This window comes from Lipotes vexillifer, unplaced genomic scaffold (genome assembly GCF_000442215.2).
Source record: "Lipotes vexillifer unplaced genomic scaffold, Lipotes_vexillifer_v1.1 scaffold25, whole genome shotgun sequence".
NCBI classification, from domain to species: Eukaryota; Metazoa; Chordata; class Mammalia; order Artiodactyla; family Lipotidae; genus Lipotes; species Lipotes vexillifer.
The window spans coordinates 1487885-1497089 of record NW_006792881.1 but is presented as its reverse complement, the minus strand read 5'-3'; positions in this window follow the sequence as shown (position 1 = coordinate 1497089).

Sequence of the window (9205 nt, the reverse complement as noted above, 5' to 3'; positions counted from 1 at the left end):
AAATTTTTTTTAGGGGTAAAAGAAAAAGATACCAGATCTCTCCAGAGAAGGCCCCGCGTACCCCCAAAAAAAAAAAAAAAAAAAAATGCAGTGGGAACCCAAGTCTGTCTTCTTAACCACCAGGACACACTGCCTCTCAGGGAGGTCCTGCCTAATCAGTCTCCGAATAACATAGTAAATAAAGGAGGTTTTATTGGAATAAATTATGCCACCCATAAAATATTCATTTTAGGTTTTAAAGGTGACCTAAAGTTTATTGCAATGAAGTGAAGATTACATAGTCTTGATTCTCTATTGTAAAGAATCAAGAAGAAACAGTTACATTTTTCAGGTTTGTTATTTTGGCGTTTGGTGATGTTTTAAAATCAGTCTAGAGGTCTTTTCCCTCACGTGTGATGAATATTGAGTAACTTACTCATCTTGGAGTAGTACACAAATAATTTAACCATAATACAGCCAGAGATCGGTTTTCTACTTATTTATACCAGTGCCAGGTATAAATGACTGTCAGATGGTCCACCAGCTAAGAATTATTTTTGTCTCTTTGTTCGCTTACTTGCACAAGCTTTATCTTGCACAGTATTCTTTTCTTTAATTCCTTTGTTAGATTTCTTATGTTCTGTTCAGTAAATGGTGCATCATTTGAGCTTTTTTTTATGTCATAATATTTATGAGCCATTATTCCAGACAAAAGGAAAGAAAGCCTTACTGAGGCACCTGAGGCACTTCACGGTATTATAGTGACAACAGAGTAAAAAAACAAAAAACAAAAATCAACAAAGTAGGCCAAGTATGGGTCCAAGCTCAGCTCCTCCATTTACCATTGGAGTAATTTTGGTAAGTCTATGAATCCCTGTAAGCCTCAGGTTTTTTTTTTTATTTGTTAAATGGGATAACACTGTCTAACTCAGAGTCTTTGTGAAGATTAAAAATAATGTATTTAAGGTAATCGAACATACTATTTACTCAGAAAGTGATCATCATTGTTGTTTTTAAGGTAATTATTGTTATTATTAACATGTATGATTACTAAGTGGCTAATATGTGCGAGATATTGTTCGAAAACACTGTACGTGGATTTTAATTCATTTTATCCTGACAACAACCCAGTGAGAAAGGTGATTATTATTTCCCCAGATCACACAATATGTGGCAGTGCTGGGATCTGAGTTCATTTCCTTCTGACTCCATAGTCTACATTCCTGACAACCACAATAATAAGAAAATTTCAACCAGAATAAAATAGCCCAGTCGTTGATATTTAGCAAAGCACCAAGGAATGTAATGCGAATATGGCATTGTCTATGAAAATGCAGGGACCCACCTACTCACTGTATGAAAACCACATCTCTAATGTAAAAACCTCTCACCACCCATCTCTTAGATCTCCTTGTAAATGTTCCACTAACGTAAATTAACTCAAGTTTGATATTAAAATGTTAGATTCTATTGTAAAGAGTGAATTTGAACGTATCCCAAGATATGAGGAAAATACTGTCAGGGCCTAAATTGTCTTTTCATACACCAGTGACAATGGTAGCACAGTGGTGTGTGTGTGTGTGTGTGTGTGTGTTTCTGTCCTATATCTCTGTATCTCTATAGATTTATTTAGATATACAGCTTTAGAATCTTACTAACTAAATAATAATCATGGAAATAATTCCTTTCTTTCCCAAGCAAGTATAAACATTTCTCTCACGTTTTACCTTCATGAAACTTAAGATTCTCTGGGTACAAAAAAATATTCTACCATAAATAGATATTTCATACCAAGCATTGAATTCATACAATTTCAAACTCTAAAAATGAATAAATTTGGCCACAGTCCTCTGTTAATTTGAATTTGGGGGCCTCAGAATACCATTTTCTTTCCCCCTCCCCCTCCTTCACCAGCTGGGATGCCTGACTTCCTCTATGGCATAATGACTACTGTATTTCTATGGCAACTGGCTTAGCATTTTACAAGACTCAAAAGAACCCATTCCTGCATGTTAAAAGCACCAAACAGCAATTGTCATTTAATATTAATTCCAGTCTTACCTCCAAAATTTCCCCTCTGTTCGAACATTTCCTTTGATTAACTCTTTACTAATTTCTGAAAACATAATATTTTCTTGTTTCATTTTGTAACCTTTTCTTAGAATGTCCTCTCTTTTCTTCTTTCCTATTGAAATCGCATCCACCTTTCCAGGGAGACCTACAAAGTTATTTTTCCTGGAGGCCCATCCCAGTATTATCCAAACTGGAAGGTTTTCCTACCTGTATAACATTGAGGTTTTCCTGATGATAAGGCGCTTAACTGAAATATCTTCAGGTTGGTGAGTCATTTATGCATTTTGATTCTCCAGAGAGAAATTGTTATCTGCACAGCTTTATTGCTGCATAGTGCCTAAGAGAATCCTTCACAATCAATAGTAGGTACCTAATTTAGGTTTCTTGAAAGATTAACTAAATAAACAAATGATTTGTTTGGAAACAAAAGAGACAGACATTTGCTGGTATAGCAGGAAAGCTGCCAAAGGCTGGGCTGGAGACCCAGCCCTGTTGCCTATTACATGCATGACTTGGGAAAATAATTTAACCTTTCTGAGCTCAGTTTCCTCCTGTTAAAAACACAAGTGATCCTGCCTCTGTCCTTGCCCTTTCTACTTATGGGATAGTTGTGGGAACCAAATAAAGAAAAGCGTGTGCACGCTGAAATACACAATACATGATACGGACCTAAGTGATTAGATGCCTGTACAGCTGGACAGCCCAGCTGACACTTTAATAGCAAGTTTATACACTGTTATCTCACCCCATCCAAGAATATGTTATCAAACTCTTTTGATACTATGTAGTAAAAATGGTTCACTTATTTCCTCGTCTGTTTTTCTATTCATTCATTCATTCATTCTGTAAATACTTATGAAGCACCTAGTACATTACCAGGCACCATGCTAGGCACTGGGGCTATTAACATGTTAAGACAGATATAGTCCCCTACTCTCAAGGTCCTTGCATTCTTGGCGGGGGAGACCCCAAATAAGCCTACAAACCAATGAGCCCACAAACTGGATAACGTTAGATAGGGATAAGTGCCAATAAGCAAGTGAAACAAGGTACGTTCTAGAGGGTAAGTGGGGACAGGCATCATTAGCACCGTCAGGAAAGGCCTCTCTGGGTGGCCAGAAGGAAAAGAAGGCACAAGCTCTGCAAAGATTTGGGGCCAGCAGGTGTGAACCCTCCGAGGTGGGAGGAGGCTTGGAGCGCTCAGAGAGCAGAAAGAAAGCCGTGGTCTGAATGAAGCCAAGCAAGCTGCAGGAGTGTGGAGGTATTGGAGGGTGGAAAGGTGATCTATTTCCCCAGAAAGTCCAAGAGAGAGAAAAGCAATATATTTTCTTTGCCAATAAAGATCAAAAAATTTAAGACTGTCTTAATTCTGGTGAAAACTTAGCTCATTGGATTATGCTGCAGGGTATTTACATTTATATAACCATATTGTTAAAGATTTTTGAGCTTTACTATTTTTTAAATTATTTTACCATTATTAAAAGCAAAAGGATCTTAACATTGTCCATGATTGTCAATATTTTACCAGAATAATTTTGTCCTTTCAATAAGTTTTTATTATCATTTTGGTGATTTGCTACACCTTTTAGTGTAATTTCATTACAACCAATATTTAGTGGAACATCTGAATTAAAATATTTTAAAAAGATATTTAATTTTATTGCATTCACAGCATTTTTCAGTTGGAAGTGCTAGGCTCTCTGTAGGTACTAGCTGAAGGGAAAACATACAAGCTCTTGTGGAGTGCTCATGGAGTACACACACACACACACACACACACACAATTAAATAAAATTGTTAACTGTGTTAAGTGTTGAGGAAAAGAGGTTACACGGTAATACAAAAATTCTTAATAGCAGGAATTGACCAAGTCAGAAAAGTCAGGGAAGGGATAACCTACTCGAGTATTATATACTAGTAGTCCTGCTTTAATGACTGGTTTAGAATGATCTTAATAAGCTTCTATCCCCACTGTAGCCTTACCTTTCCTTAGACATAAATTGCATGTACATAAATACATATTGAAGTGCTTTGAATCAGTTTGGTCTCTTAAGTATATAACTTTGCCTTTGTAATCTGCTTCTACTTTTAATTTGCTCAGCAAATCGATATACTCTCCTCAACTTTTTCACCTTCACAAAAAGGAAGGCAGCCCTGGTTTGCACATACTGCTGCTAATTAATGATCACTGACATTGGTTTATGGAGAGATTTATCTTCTGCTGTCTTTGAGTCCTCTTCGCCCCTTCTGTACACGCCGCCCTAGACGTGTGGACTCAGTTGCCAGAAGCTTCCAAGTGCTCTAATATCGCCTTCCTCCCTCATTGCCTTCCCCCACACGCTGTCCCTCTGCTCATCGAGGTGCCCCAACCTGCCACAGTCCCTGCCAGCTTCCTGATGCTGACACCACTCAAGCAGACGACACGGCTCCCTCCAGGCAGCAATTCTGTGCCAGGCATCGAACTTCCAGCCTCATAATGTGGACTCTGTCAGACTGCGAACATAAATGCTCCAGCCCATTGTTAGCTGATAGGAAGCATATAAAAAAGGACTTTATAAACCGAGGCATGAATAAATAATTTCATGAGCCAAGCTGCAGTGTGGCAGTCCTCGGTTTAGAGCTGAAAGACTTTCTAACGTGTTGCCGGAGGATTAGATGCTATCACCATGTTTCAGGCAGTAATTTTTATTGCATGTTTCATTCTGGATTTGGCATTGGAAGAGAAAGAATTCTGCACACGTCAAATTGAAATTAGAAGGCGGTGCACTGCTATTTGAAGCTTGGATGCTATTATTTTGAGGGCATTATCTTCTATTGAGGTGTTTCCTCCCCCTTCTTTCCTTGTCTCTCCATCTCTGTCTCTGTCTCTCTGCTTCTCTGTCTCTCTCTCTCTTTCATAGATAGTTACAGCCTTTCCAGCTCCAGATAAACCTTTTCCATAACGCCTGGTGCTTTTCAGAACTTTTCTTCACGTTGACATTTGCGGCAGTGGGTTTGCAAGTATTAGGAAAGCAACACCTTGTGTCGAACTGCATAGAAGATCAAAGATGAAAATAGGCAGAGGAAAAGGTCTGGGACTCTTGTTTCTCACCTAAAACAAAGTAAAAAGTGTCCATAGCACAGGCCTTTGGGCATAAGGTTATGGCCGTGGATTGGTCACTCTGAGTCAGGGAGAGGCTTGAGTGTCTGCATCTCATTTAAAGTCCTTTCAGGCCCTGCTCCATCAGACCCTTTGAGTCCAGGCCACCTTGAGTGTATTTCAAGGAATGGCAAGCAGAAGTTCCCCAACTCCCTACTGTCAACTTCCCTCCCCTTTGTAATATTTTTTTACCCTCATCCCTCTAGAAAGGGAAAGAAAAATTTTTAATCTTAATGGCTGGCACCTGAATTCCTCTTCACAGAGTAACTTTCTTTGTCTCTAAAAGGTGCCTTGATATTGGTAGTAACAATTACAGGCAGAAGATGAGATGCAAGGCTGGGGAGCAGGTGAGTGCCAATGCTTCATCAAGGAAGGCAAGAGAAATGATGCCTGACAGGTGGGGAAGAGCACATAAAGCAGACTGGGAGTGTGGGGTGAAGGGCCTTGGGCCCCCAGAGATGGAGGGGCTGCAGCACACTTAACTGTAATGCCAACATTTCCATTGGAATTTCTGAGATGGAAATGTCTCCTCCATCCCCCTCCCAACACCTTCAGTAAAGAGGTTGATGCTGATGAGAGGGCCTGGAGTTCATGTACAGGCAGCACAGCACAAAGCCAGCTTGCAGCAGCAGGAGGCCAGGAGGCCATCACAAGAGTTGGGCCCTTAAGGTGCTTTGTGGAAATCTTGGGGGGTGGAATCTGGACTTCCCTAGGCCACAGAATCTGGAGATTTGGGCCAATTTTTCCTGGGTTTCCAAATGACAGGAGAACCTTCTACTGACTTTGGGTTATACTAGATTTTCAAAGGGCCTACAATACAATACTTTGCTGTAAATGCTATGAAAATGAAGGCGAGTAAGGTAGTTTGCAAAGAGCCTGGCTTGCAGCCAGACAAAATGAGGGGAAAAAATGTGCTTAGAGCAAACAGGCAATTAAGAGAAGCTTTATTTATTGATTTTTTATTCTAATGGGCTGGTTCATTGTAGAATAATATGCTATTTCGTTCTGTTCATATAAGCATATATGTTAGAATCCATGGAAAATCAGTCAGAGAAAATCCAGTTATAACTCTTCCTGGTCTCATGCTCTAAGGAGCATTCTTAGGAATAATAAATTTCAGAAAGAAATGTGTTGTATTTCTCATTCCATGTGCTTTCAGGGAACATTCTCCTGCAGATTGCTTCTTTCCTGGGTTTCATCCTGGGGCTTTTCACACCCTTTCCTCCTCTCTCAGTCACAAGCACTCGGATAGCACCACCTTACCTGTGGATGGGGTGTCTGCTCTCCTCATGACCTGCCTCAGAGTCCTGGCCTCATCTTCTCCCAGAGATCTTCTCACCCAGCTTCCCCACTTAGGTGGAGACCTACATGAAGAGAGTTCAGAATAGCCCAAGGAAGCTTTTCTTCCAATGCACAGATAATGGAATCTCAGAATGTGGAACTCTTTGAATGGATTTTCTTCTATGCTGTTTAGGGAGAAAAATATTTACCGTTAGCATAGGGGGTGGATTTGCCATACTCTTTAGATCTGTGTGAAAAAGAAGGCAAGGTGTGTAGTTGTACATGAATGTATTTGAGTCAGTGTGTGTGTTTCTGTGTCTGTGTAGGAAGATAATAGAAAAAAGAGGGGAAACTTACATCTCAGTGATGAGCAGTCATTTTTCATGCAAGACAATTGTGAAGCTGATTTAAAGAGCATTATCTTCTGTATCAGTACATGTAATATCCACAACAGTATTTAAAGCATTCTTTTTTTTTTTTTTTAACTACCTTGTCACTAAAGGGTTTCATTTTAAGGGGGTCAAATGTCAAAATGACATAAACAGCACAAACGGCAGAAATTGATTATTATTCTGTGGCTTTGTACAACGTTCGCTTTAAAGCTGGTGGAGCTGAGAGGGGGGATTTGAGGAATTTGGGGATGAGGATGTGAATTGGTACCCATGTTCAGTCACAGATCAGGGAGTGATCCTTCGGCATCTGGGAAGCTGGAGCACAGAAGCTATCATTTGAGAAAGTGCTCTGACAAGAATGGATTTTACTGTGAACGCATGCCTTTACTTTTTTACCCACACCCTGTGCCATTTAGGATTCTTGGTTGCAAGCAACAGAAACCAGCTCTGTTTATTGTAAACCAAAAGGGAATTTGTTAGAAAGATCTTTGGGCTCACAAAATCATTGGGAAGCTGAAGAATCAGCTTGAAGAATGGGAAGCAACCAGTCTCCTCAAGACAGGCAACAGAACGTCAGCATCTCAGGTCCCCTGCAGGACAGGCTGCTCTGCATACCACCTGCACAGCTGTGAGGAGTGTGACCCCCGACCGCCTTAGCCTTTCCTCACATGCTCAGGATTCAGATGGGTGTAAACATTCACTTGGCTCAGCCTAACTCAAGGAGCACCCGCTCCCTCCCAGAGAAGGCTGCATAGGGCTGAGGGAGAGGAGGGCCGGCCTCTTTAACATCCATGGTGCAGTAGGTGGCAGTTTCCCTTCTCACCAGGACCATACCAAAATGAGGGTTCTCCCAAAAGGGAGACTGGGGTGCAAACAGGAAGATGCTAGGCAGTTGAAAGCTAAAAAGTGATCCAGGTCAACCACATACCTAGTTACTTAGCCATGAGGGCCTGGGATACTGCAGCACATCCTTATAGGCTTCTTCTGGTTGGGGTCTCTTCTCCCTTCTGCTCCAGACCTAGTCCCAAATGCCACATTTCTGGGCATAGCTGTCCAGGTGGGGACACAGCAATGAAAGGCTGGCTTCTGTTCATTCACCTATAAAATAAGGATAACTGTCTAACTCAGAATGTTATTGTGAGGATTAGATGGGGTATTTGTAAAGTGCCTGGCGTTCAGCAGTGCTCAGCAGATATTATATCATTTTCCTCATTGTTTTGTCTCCCAAAAGACAGTGTGCTTGTAGGTATGTACCCATTGTCATTTTATTTCTTCAGTGAGTATTTATTGAATGCCATTTTCCTATTTTTCTTAGTTTATCAAGGACTGATGAAGACTTTGTCCAGGAATGTTACCACTTAGTAGTTGTGCACCTCTGGGCAAGTTATTTAACAGCGCTCTGAGACCCAGTGGGACTGTCAGTAAAAAGGACATAATAATCATACCTATGCTGAAGAATTCTTCTAAGCATTAAATGAATTAATCCATGTAAAGTACTTAGCACAGTGCTTAGCAATAGGAAACGCTCAATTTGTGTTAACTATTAATAAGAACTCAAAGGCTTAAATTCTTTTCTCGTGAATCCACTTATATATTCAGCCTCTTCTATCAGAGTAATATATTCTACAAGCTTACTACAGGCTCTTTGTTCTAAATGCAGCTTATTTCCTAAAGACCGAAGTAACTACCGTGTAGACTTATTGCTGGAAGGACCTTAGGAGTGTTACAGTTCAACCTCTTTGTCAAAGGCGGAAGTGCAGGCTGGTCAGTGGAAGATTTGCTGACCCCCAGTCCGGTGCTCCATCAACCCCATCTCACTGAATTATTATCAATAGCAACAGAATTCCCTTCTATTTCTATGGGTCCTCAATTAAAACAAGAAAATCAGATGTTGGTGTGAGGCAGGGTTCAGCAACCACAAGGTTCTGCTGTATATTTCACTGTTTCTCTTCCTGCTATCTGTGATGGTAGTGGTGAGGCTGTATAGTTAGGTAATGCCTGTCAAGCTCACCTGATCTAGTCATTGCCATCCACTTATGGCAGACTGCCATGAGTAGGAGATAGACATGGCACTTGGAGGACTTTGGCCTGCTTTTATTTCCTACCATTCTTCAAGTGGTTGCTTACTATTCTCCAATTCCCTGTAGAGTCTCTTTGGCATTACCAATTCCCATGCTTTCTCATGGAATTAAATTAGTTTCAAATTCTTTTTCTCATGCTATGGTAGCTTGCATTTTTCTAAGCTGACTCTAGCTTATCATATTCTGGCTTTAGAGCCAATCCCTTCAGATCTTTGTGTATTTGTGTATCTTTGTGTATTTGTGTATCTCTGTGTATCTTT